At 39.4% G+C, this 10,483-nt stretch overlaps 2 pseudogenes across 2 annotated transcripts; both read right to left on the reverse strand.

Annotated features, from left to right (window-relative positions):
* Positions 1-502: 502 nt before the first annotated feature.
* LOC311616903 (methylmalonic aciduria and homocystinuria type D homolog, mitochondrial-like) lies at positions 503-1,751 on the reverse strand (annotated as a pseudogene). The gene is made up of 3 exons: positions 1,600-1,751; positions 1,253-1,524; positions 503-1,011 (listed from the first exon to the last, which is right to left on the reverse strand). The product of its transcript is annotated as a methylmalonic aciduria and homocystinuria type D homolog, mitochondrial-like (transcript).
* Positions 1,752-8,115: 6,364 nt separating this feature from the next.
* LOC311617412 (nuclear prelamin A recognition factor-like) lies at positions 8,116-9,524 on the reverse strand (annotated as a pseudogene). Its single transcript has one exon. The product of its transcript is annotated as a nuclear prelamin A recognition factor-like (transcript).
* Between the last annotated feature and the right edge of the window lie 959 nt (positions 9,525-10,483).

Here is a 10,483-nt window from a genome sequence, read left to right on the forward strand (position 1 = left end):
TAAGGATGAGATTCATATGCCTTTATACATAGATATGTAGTATTATTCATATTCTTATTTTCCTATATGTACATGATTTCACAGCAATACTCAAGACTTTTTCAAGAAAAAAGAAAATTAGGAAAAGTTAAATCTAGACTTTTCAATCACATTCATTAAAAATACTTTATAAAGATTAATACAATTTCTTAGGAGTCTTAAAAACCACATTTAAAAATATATTGCAATGAAAAAAAAGCAAATGTATAATTTACTTTTGGAGAAAATAATTAAAACTAAGGTTTTTCCAATAAAGGGGGATAATAGCCACTTTAATTTTTTAAGTTAAAAATAGAATATTATACATTGTCACATTCAATGTGGATGTGCTTAACATGCGTTCATAGACAATATGAACCTTTGTTAATTAAAAAATCACAAATCCCTTGTCAATGCTGTAAATTTATAGCATTGTTAAATAAATACCTAAAAATAAGTAAATTTAAAAAACTGAAGCCTTTGACAGTGTTTATAGATCAACCCATATGTTAAGTTGAAATAGTATAATAAATAAATTGACATTACTACTGGTTTCCACTTAATTTCTTCATAATATGGCTATGTGGTGTTGCATTCATGAAGATATTTCCTACAACTGCATGGGCACCCCAGACAGAGATTATAAGCAGTTAAGGTCATCAACAGTGAATCCTAAATGATGATAGCTTTCATCTGTTTCAAAGAGTGTTGTTTGTATATGGTCCAAAAAACGCCAAACCGGATGATGGGTCAGTAAAGTTAGCCCAATAGCATTCAGCTTGAAGAGCGTAGCATATTTCCTTAGCAACATTGATAAAACTGTCGAAAAGCATTTCTCTTTCATTTTCTACCACATAGTCATAAAATTCTTAGTTTTCTGTGTTACAGTCAGAATCATTAGTTTCTTGGTGGCCATTTCTGGAAACAGTGATTGAAAATCTCTTTGTAGCAATTCTGGACATGTTTGGATTACATACTCCACTTTGGCACTTACTTTTTAAATATATATATATATATATTATTGATTTTTTTACAGAGAGGAAGGGAGAAGGATAGAGAGCTAGAAACATCAATGAGACAGAAACATCTATGAGCTGCCTCCTGCACACCCCTAACTGGGGATGTGCCTGCAACCAAGATATATGCCCTTGACCAGAATCAAACCTGGGACCTTTCAGTCCACAGGCTGATGCTCTATCCACTGAGCCAAACTGGTTTCGGCATACTTTGGCACTTTCAAAGTACGTTTCTGCATTGTTAATTTCTTGTTCAACAGGTGCATCATTTCCCTGAAATTCATTCACATATTGTGCCATCACAAACTCATGCCTTTCACTCGATAAAGGTTCTGCTAAAACATCAGGTAAAGTTTTATGAACCTGGCTTTTTTGTGTGTGACATGGTCCCTTTAAGATGACAATCAAACCTATTTTTCCAGGAAGCTGGAATCTCTGATCCTGAGGCCCAAATGATCCCATTATTTCATCCGGCCATATTGTTTGAGAGCTTCGGTTGTGGGTTCAGTTCCAGGTTGGGGAGCTTACAAGAGGCAGCTTATGGATGCTTCTCTCTCTTTCTTTCTAAATATAGGAAGGTGCAGTGGCCACATGAGACTCATCAGAACTGGAAATCCTGCAGTTGAAAAGGTTTGGGGATTGACAACCCTTTTAACTAAAGAGTAAAATCCTGAGAGATAGAAAACCAGTCTCACAGTTACAGAGCACATCGGCCATTTCTAGTGGAGAGGGCAGACGCAAAATACCTTCCCTTCCGTGAAGTTACTCCAGTCACTACCGCTGCCTCCAGCTGTCCCCAATTCTTCCCCCTGTGAAGATGACGGTGGCCACGGCCACTTTTTAATTTTTTAAGTTAAAATCTGTATGGAAAAAACAACACTGAAAGGAAAAGGTTTGAAAGCCTAAAGAACTGAAATTATATTCACATCCAAAATATAGGTTTTATGGGTTTTGTGTGCAAATTTGTGTGTATATCTATGTGTTGAATGGTGTGTGTGTGTGTGTGTGTGTCCAGATATGTAAGAAAATGTCTGTGAACAGATGCCTGGATCAATGTCTACAGAGAGTATCAGGGCAGCACCCATGACACCTTTCAACAGGTGCTAGCCAATTCAGATGTTTGGAGTGTAAGGTTGGGGACTATAATTTATCAAAGTTCACAGGCAAATTTTGCTGAAGGAATGTATCTGAATTTGCGAATAATTCTGGAAAGTAAGTTGAAGCATTTTGAAAATAAAGTTATTAAATAAGTTAAATAGCATGAGAAGAAAATTATTCTATTAAAAAAGAAAAATCCACAAAAGCATGCCTAGACATGAAAAGCTGAACTGAGCGTGATAGTGTACTGTTCAGTGCGGAGTAAGAGTCAAGACAGCCTTACTAATAAGTTATTTAGATAGACTTAGCAGTCAGTAGAGTAAATGTGTGCTCATATTTTTACTTAAACTTTCACAGAGAAAAATAATCATATACCAATGCTACATAAAATTTTAAAATGACCCATACTTCTTAATGTGATTAAATATAAGTGTTCAAAAAAATTATTTTTCCTTATAATTATATTGTTGCATTATTTTTTCAAACTGCATTAAATGCCCTTGCCCCAAATATAAATTCTGCTTTTGGTCTTTTATCTAAAAAAAACACATATATATGCATGTGTGTGTGTGTGTGTGTGTGTGTGTATAGCCTGTTGGATTTAAAAGAAAATCTTCAACCCAATCTGCAGTTTTATTTTATAGTTTTGATTAGTAAATTTCTGTGAACAACTTGTCATCTGTCTGTTTTGATTATAGAGGCAGATCAAACTCACTTTTTTATTTACCAAAAAAATAGCAAGGTGTATCACTCCTATCACTGGGTTCAAATAACTTCCCAAAAGCTCATCGAACATCAAGATCCATGTGCTCTGGTGCGTAGGGCCACTGCCATCTGAGTCAAAATTAACCTTTCACTGAGTCAGACAAGTAGGAAGCACTTTAAGCCAATTTTAGTTCAAATTGGTTCCTTTAATATTTTACAGGCAAACTGACATCTGCTTTGAGACTTGAGCTTTACAACCTCACTTACATTTATTTGCCGATTTGTGGTTTGAAGCCTTGAAGGCTGCTACCTAGTGTCATTGATGATGGTAATTAAAGAAAACAAAAATACGTTCCTCACTATTAGATTATAAGAAAGATACTTTTTAGTTTTATGTTTTCTATCTATGCACCCAAAACAGTTCCTGCAGTTTGTTTTTTGAGAAGTTATTTGTACTCTAATGATGCATACTTTTCACTATGAAGTTGAGAAATGTATTTTATAAATACAGATTTAAAAATTAAGACATAAAAGAAAACCTCTAGACAGCAAATTAAACTAAGGCAACTTAAACATATTACCTATGTTATTTACTATATATCATAAGCACTAATAACCTATTCTATTTTTTAAAGTCAACTTCAGAAAAAGCCTACACAGTCACATTTTAAGAACTACTAAACATATTTATTTGCACCTTTGTTTCATTAAAGGAGACTGAAAAATCACAATCAATGCTGATCTTATGTGAAACTTTATGATATTGTGTTATAATATTAATTTAAAATACTTATATAATAAATATAATTGTGATTTACAAGTCCCTTGCAATTTCACTTATTTTCATTTAAATTTTAGTTTACAGTGGATACTTAAACAATACTTGAGAAGATTAATGAATTAAAATTAACAAATAGCCCAGATTTGTGACTCTGTTCACTTGTTTTTTCATCCAATCATCAGGTGCTGTGTCAGGTACTATGTTAAGCCTTACACACACAACAGCCAGGGGAATTGGGCCTAAGCCAGCAGGCGGACATCCCCTAAGCGGTCTCGCAGGCCGGCCTAAGGGATCCCTACTTCAGTGCACAAATATTGTGCACTGGGCCTATAGTTTGCTTATACTTGTCTGCTGGCTGCATAATCTAGATTAATTGCTCTTGGCACAGATAGACTTACACTGATTTCTCCACTCATTCTTGTATAACGTCTCTTATGACCAAAAGCATATAATTCAAGGTGTCTACCAGGATTTAAGACGGCATTTTGTAAACTTTAAGTAGATAGAGGGCACTGGGCTATGCTCTTTTCAAAAGTTCTATTGCTATAATATGGCACTAATCAGAAGGTATTGTAGATAGATAATGATAGATGGATGATGATAGATAGATAGATAGATAGATAGATAGATAGATAGATGATAGATACAGATATGAAACTTTATAGTAACAGATCCCAGCTTCCAAAAAGAAAGGTCTGCTTTTTAAGGAACAGACCATATTGCGTTCTTCAGTGTGACAACCCCAAGAGCCCAGAAAAAGAATAGTAGGAGTAAAGTACATTGGACATGCCAATAAATGAGTGATAAATTATTAAAGCATGATTGGAAATATTGCCATTTCTCATAGCTGTCACTTTAAGTATAAAAGCAGCAGCACATTAAACTAGTTACTGCTTTTTCATAATTGAGACTTTAGCTTCTAGCTGTGCCCTGCAGCTTTTCATTAATCACTGGGACTAAAGTTCAAGCTCAGTGACAGCTCAGAAGGCATTAAATGGGCAAAGTATTTTCCAGGTACAGTTAGGTAAGGCCTTTTAGACCTGTAATCCACAGCTAATTGTTTTTCAAAGTCTCTAAGGACATTCAACTCCTGGCATTTCTTAGTGACAGAATTAGCTACAAACTGGTTTTCTTTTTATCTTCCCAGGCTTTCTCGCACTAAAATTTAGTGAGAGGCCTATTGTTAGCTGCAAAAAACAGGTGCAGAATGACTGTGATATGTAAAACTGTAACTGATACTTAACCAAGGAAACATTTATTAGATTGACTCTGAAACAATACTTCCTGAATACTTATTCTAATCATACCATTTAATTTGTCATAAAAGAAACAAGATGGCATGAAACTTTTCACAGGCCAAGTTCACTTTTCTAAAGGAAAAAAGAAGTCCATTAGATTTTTAAAAATAAATGCAGCTGTATCTTCACCCAACATGAAATAAGAATGTGGCTTCCCACACTTACACTTAAATGGCAAGATTCCTGGCATAAGCCTGCTGTTGCTTTGAATCACCATTTTTCCCTTTTTCTGCAAAGTGTTGTACATTAGGTTTAATGGATGTGCCAAAACATTCCCCTTTTTTTTTGTATAACAAATTATCAAGAGCATTGAGGTTCATTAATTATGTCATCTAATTGGATTGAGGCAGGTGCAAAATACCTCAGATGAAGTGGTCACTGGCAAAAAGGCCTAAGTGCAAGTTTTTCTATTAGAAACCAGCATGTCTCCAGACTCTTGGAATTACTTTGTACTTATTGATTAATGGCCATAATTTATTATAGTGCAGAAGATCTTGCATTGAGTTAAATGTGTGATTAATCAATTTTCCATCAAATTATGAACAGCAGACCAGTTGCCAGCAAGAAAATACCAAATGCATTTTCCCATGATGTAAATATATCAGGACTTCAGCTAATAACTGTCCATCACTTGCTTAATATTCTCTGTCACACTGATAAATGTCAGATTCACAAATGGGCCACAGGTAGTAATGATGAAAGACCACCATCATGCTTTATAGCTGCCCTTCTTATATAATGAAATACTCTGAATTCATCTCAAAACAATTTATTAATGCAAAATTCATTTCTGCCTTTAGCTTGAAATTCATCATGGTTAAGTCAACAATATTATATTAAACTGGTAACTTACATTGAAAAAACAAAACCTTAGGCAAAAAAGAGATGAATTTTGGACTTCCTATGCACAGGAACTCATTTTTATTTTCATGTCAAAAATTCAGACATGTGTCTCATTGTTGTCAGTTCTAATCTTCTTTTAAACACAGTGAATTTATGGAGTAGAAACACTACATAGAACTGCTGATTGAAGAGGAAAATACATTTTGTTCCAAATGTTACATTCTCTGGTTAAATAATAGGTATTATGAAAGCTCACTAAATTAATTGTCACTTTTGAGCAAGGGTACTTTCAACTTTTATAATAAAGTAGATGGATAATACTTCCTAAAAAGAGAGTACAACAGATAAATGAAAGTGGTGAAACAAAGCAGTACTAAATCAATCATGTTTTAGTAAATGAACTTGTATTAAAACCTCATATTGAACAAAAACCTGATAGGAAATGAAAAGACTTAACTGGAGTAAATAAATGGAAACAACAGAGAGCTAAGTCACTGAGCCATCATAGTCCAGTAGTAGAAGAACAATACATATTAACAACTATAACGGAAGCTGAAACAATACTTGGACAATGTAAGGGTTCTAAAATGTTAGAGTAGAAGAATTTTAAATATCATCATTAATATTTATGTGTATCACTGTGTACCAGTGGCTACAGGTTTGAACTCCAGTTTACAAATATCTACTGCTACCACAGTAAGGGAATGAGCGAAGTCCCTCTAGAGGGGCAATCATTACTTGTACTCTGGACTGAAATGTTAGTGTCCCCCCAAAATTCATATTTTGAAATCTTATACCTAGAGTGATGATATTAAGAGGCAGAACATTTATGAGGTAATTAGAATTACATGAGGTCATAAAGATTGAGCCCTCATGATTGGAACTTCTTAAGGAAGTCATAAGACAGTTAGCTTCCCTCTCCGTGCTTTGGCCATGTGAGGACAGAGTAAGAAGACAGTCACTTATGAATCAGGAAGTGGGCTCACACCAGACATAATCTGTTCATGCCTTGATCATGGACTTCCCAGCCTCTGGTACTGAGAAACAAAGTCAGTTGTTTATAAGCCATCCAATCTACAGCATTTTGTTACAGCAGTCTGAATGAATCAAGACAACTCTCCTCCAAATGATTTAGCAGTGTGAAATAAAGGTTGTGTTGCCATTAGATCTTCTATTTTTTTAAAAATAAAAACCTAAAAATACAGTTTTAATGTCTAAATATTATAAGACCAGAGGCCCAGTGCATGAAATTCATACCCTGGGAAGTGGGGAGTACCTAAGCCAGGCCTGTACCCTCTCGCAGTCCAGGACCCCTCAGGGGATGTGTCTGCCTGCCAGCTTTTGGAAATCCCTCTCACAGTCCAGAATCCCTCGCTCTTTACTGCCAGGCAGCTCACTGCTCCTTACTACTCAGCACGCTGTACCTTAGCGCTGCCATAGAGGCAGAAGAAGCTCTTGCCACTGCCACTGGGCTCACTAGTCATGAGCCCTGTCTTTCTGTGTAGTTGTCTGGGGGCCAACTGCTCTCTTCCTACTCATGTAGGGAAAGCAGCATGTGAGGGCAGAGTGTGCTGTCATGGAATGCAGAGGGCTGCCCAGAGCTGAGGGTAGTGGTTGGGCCTACAGGGTGAGAAGTGTACACAGAGGACACTATCTCACCCAATTGTGGGGTAAACTAGCTGACCTTTATCTGCTTGACTCCACCCAGGGAGGGAGCGAGCAGGGTGTCTGCCTCTTCATTCTCCATCCTTCCATCTGTGGCACCTGTCACCCTTGCCAGATTTTCCCAAAAGTGAGTTCAGATCAATCCCTGAATGTAAAAGGGCATGGGGGAGGGAGGACTCCACTCTAGTGCCCCCTAATTCTCAGTGACAGGACCTGGCCAACAGGACCTGGTAGCAGACGGTGGCCACAGTTGCAGAACATAGATCTGTTTCAAGAAAAGTTGGGAATGCACTTTTGTATGAGCCTCTTTTCCAAAAGGTGGCAGTTTATACACATTGTGGTAAAGACACTTTTAAGAGTAACATAAGTGGGTAAAGTCAGGGCCAAACTGGGTCATTTCCTCATCCAGTCTCTCTGAGGCACATGGACAGAACCGTCTCAACTCTTTGCAGGACACGTCCAGGGTATTTTTTTAAGCCTAAAGGACAGTAGTCTGTCTCCATTCTTGTTCTTTGGAATTTTTTTCATCATCAGATAAAAGGATATGTATATTGGGACAATCCTCTTGAGATACAATATTCCAATTGCACCCATGTGATGACAGCAGTTCTCCTTAGAGGGAGGGAGCTGACAGATGGGGAGCAGGGAATTCTGAAAACCAAAGTGACCACACAGATGTTAAGCCTTTCCTTCACGCATCTGACACCCTTCCACAGGCAACCTGCAGGCCGGGTGTCTGCTGGACTTTTACCACTTGATGTCCTGGCAGGCTACCCTGGGCCCTGCTAGGTGGTGTGAAGAGCCACCTGGGCCCAGGGGAGTCTCCTCCCAACCCCAGCCACTCCTGGTACAGCTCCTGCACATGGCACTTGTGTTGAAGGCCACACCGGAATGGCAGCATAGATGCCTTCCATCTGCCACAGCAGTGTCCTGTCTGCACACTTGTCATATGCCTGGGCCTGGCCCCTGCCACTTAGGCATGCCCTGCATAGGACAGGACCTCCACAAAGTGGCAGGGGACCTTGCCCCTCTACAGCTTCAGGAGCACTTCCGGGTGTTCTAAAAGCTGTAAGCAGCCTCAAAGCATTGTAGAACCTCTCCTTCCCTTTCAAGGGTGACTTCCTGGAAGTCTTTGTTCCTCAGGGTGCAGTAGGTGAGCACCCCCACATCCTTGTTGAACAGCTCCATGGCCATGTGCCTGAAGATGTGCGCCAGGTGGCCATCAGAGCTTGCACTCTCGTGGAGTCTCACCTCCTTCTTCATGTCTCCAAACAGAGTGTGCACAGTGGCTTCATTCGAGGAAAAGTCACTTTGCTCCATTATCTGGACAATTTCACCCAAGGTTAACATGCAGTCAGCACCTTGGGAACTATGTAAAGCTGTGGGAACATCTTCTCAAAAGGCCTTCAGTTTCTTGTCATAACACAGGACCACCATGACATGGAAAATCTTGTCTTGGGACAGGTTTTGCCATCTGGTGAAGTGATCCTTCAGCAGAGAGCCCATGATCTGCTTGGGAGACTTGGCCGTGCAGAGGCAGGGCAAGATGGGGTGATCCAGCACATGCTCTGCATATTGGTTCCAGCCGGGGCAGGTGGAGGTCAGCATGGGTAGCCGGGGCTCTTCCTCACTGTGCTAGCAGTACCAATGCACAAATTCCTTCTGACTCTCCAGGATGCTGAAGTCCACAACTATCTTCATGTCAAAGACAATGAGCCCCAAGGTTTTTGAGAAAGCCACAGAGTCTTCTGGATGCATAAGTGACACTGAAGCTGAATTTAGCTGCAAAATAAGGCAGAGACTAAGGACACACAGACACTGCCAGCACCTTGTGCTGTGAGGTATCACATTTCTTAAGGTTCAGAACACAGGAGAAATCCTTGGTGTTCTGTTGAGAAACTTGGACTCCTTCCTCTGTGGTCACACAACTGTCACATGTCAGACAGTCACTCAGAAATATCTTGGCATCGGCCAACTTATGGAATTCTCCCTTCTCTTTGTTCTCCTGAGCCAGACTCTGGACATGGACGTGGCATTCTCTTGGTCGTCGGTTTTTGTTTTTTTACTACATTCTTTCAATGTGCAGTGATCATACTTCATCTGGAGCGAGGTAGGCGGGGGCCAGCTCGAGTGACCTGGAGGAAGCACAGGGAGAGCAGTCAGTCACTGCTGGTCACCCCTGGTGCTGCTGGCTGTACCCTTTCTTCCTTGTGGAGCATCTAGGAAGGGAAACGGCCACAGTGCCCTAGGCCGAGTTCCAGGAGGCCCACAGCACTGTCATGATTGCCCTGTCCTCTGGAGATTGGACCTACAGGACTACTGATGAAGCCAGTCCCCAGTTCCACCCCACCTCTGCCACTGATTGATTGGAGCCTGAGGGCCAAGAGGAGGGACCAAGAGGCCTGCCTTACACCTGTTCAGCAGTCCCCGCCACTCATTCCACTTCCCTGTTAACCATCCCCTGATCAATGGAAGCCTGTGGGCAGGGGGAAGAATAAGTGTTTTGCCTTCTGCCCACTCACCAGTCGCTGCTCTCATAGATTCATTGGAGCCTGAGGGACCCCGGTTCCCCCATTAGCCATTCCCTGATCAATGAAGCCTGAGGGCCAGGGGATGTGCTGGTTATCTGTTCGGTCATTATGGACCCTGAGTTTTTACATATTAGTATAATCCAAAAGATCCTTTGCAATAATGTGCATGTTTTTTTAGCCTCATGGCAAATTCAACCTTTGAATTATCAGTCTGTTCCTTCTGCTTCAATGGATTAGGCCAAATCCACAGTTATCTTTTATTTAAAACATACTGGTTAGAAGTTGTCTCTCCCATCTCAGAAGTCACAGATACACTTTTCATACTTTTAACAGATGTCCTATTTCTTTAATGTTTTGTATGTGTGTGTATATTTGCACTTTGACTACTAACTCCAAGCTTCTTGAGAAAAGAGTATAATTATTAATTCTTATATATACCCATAATATTTATTATATCTCATAATTATCTGCTAAATAAATACTTGCTAAATGTCAATGAATGTTAGCTGAGGGAGGGGATGGACCTCA

The sequence above is a fragment of the Pipistrellus hanaki genome (assembly GCF_964339955.1).
Source record: "Pipistrellus hanaki genome assembly, chromosome: 2".
Lineage (NCBI taxonomy): Eukaryota > Metazoa > Chordata > Mammalia > Chiroptera > Vespertilionidae > Pipistrellus > Pipistrellus hanaki.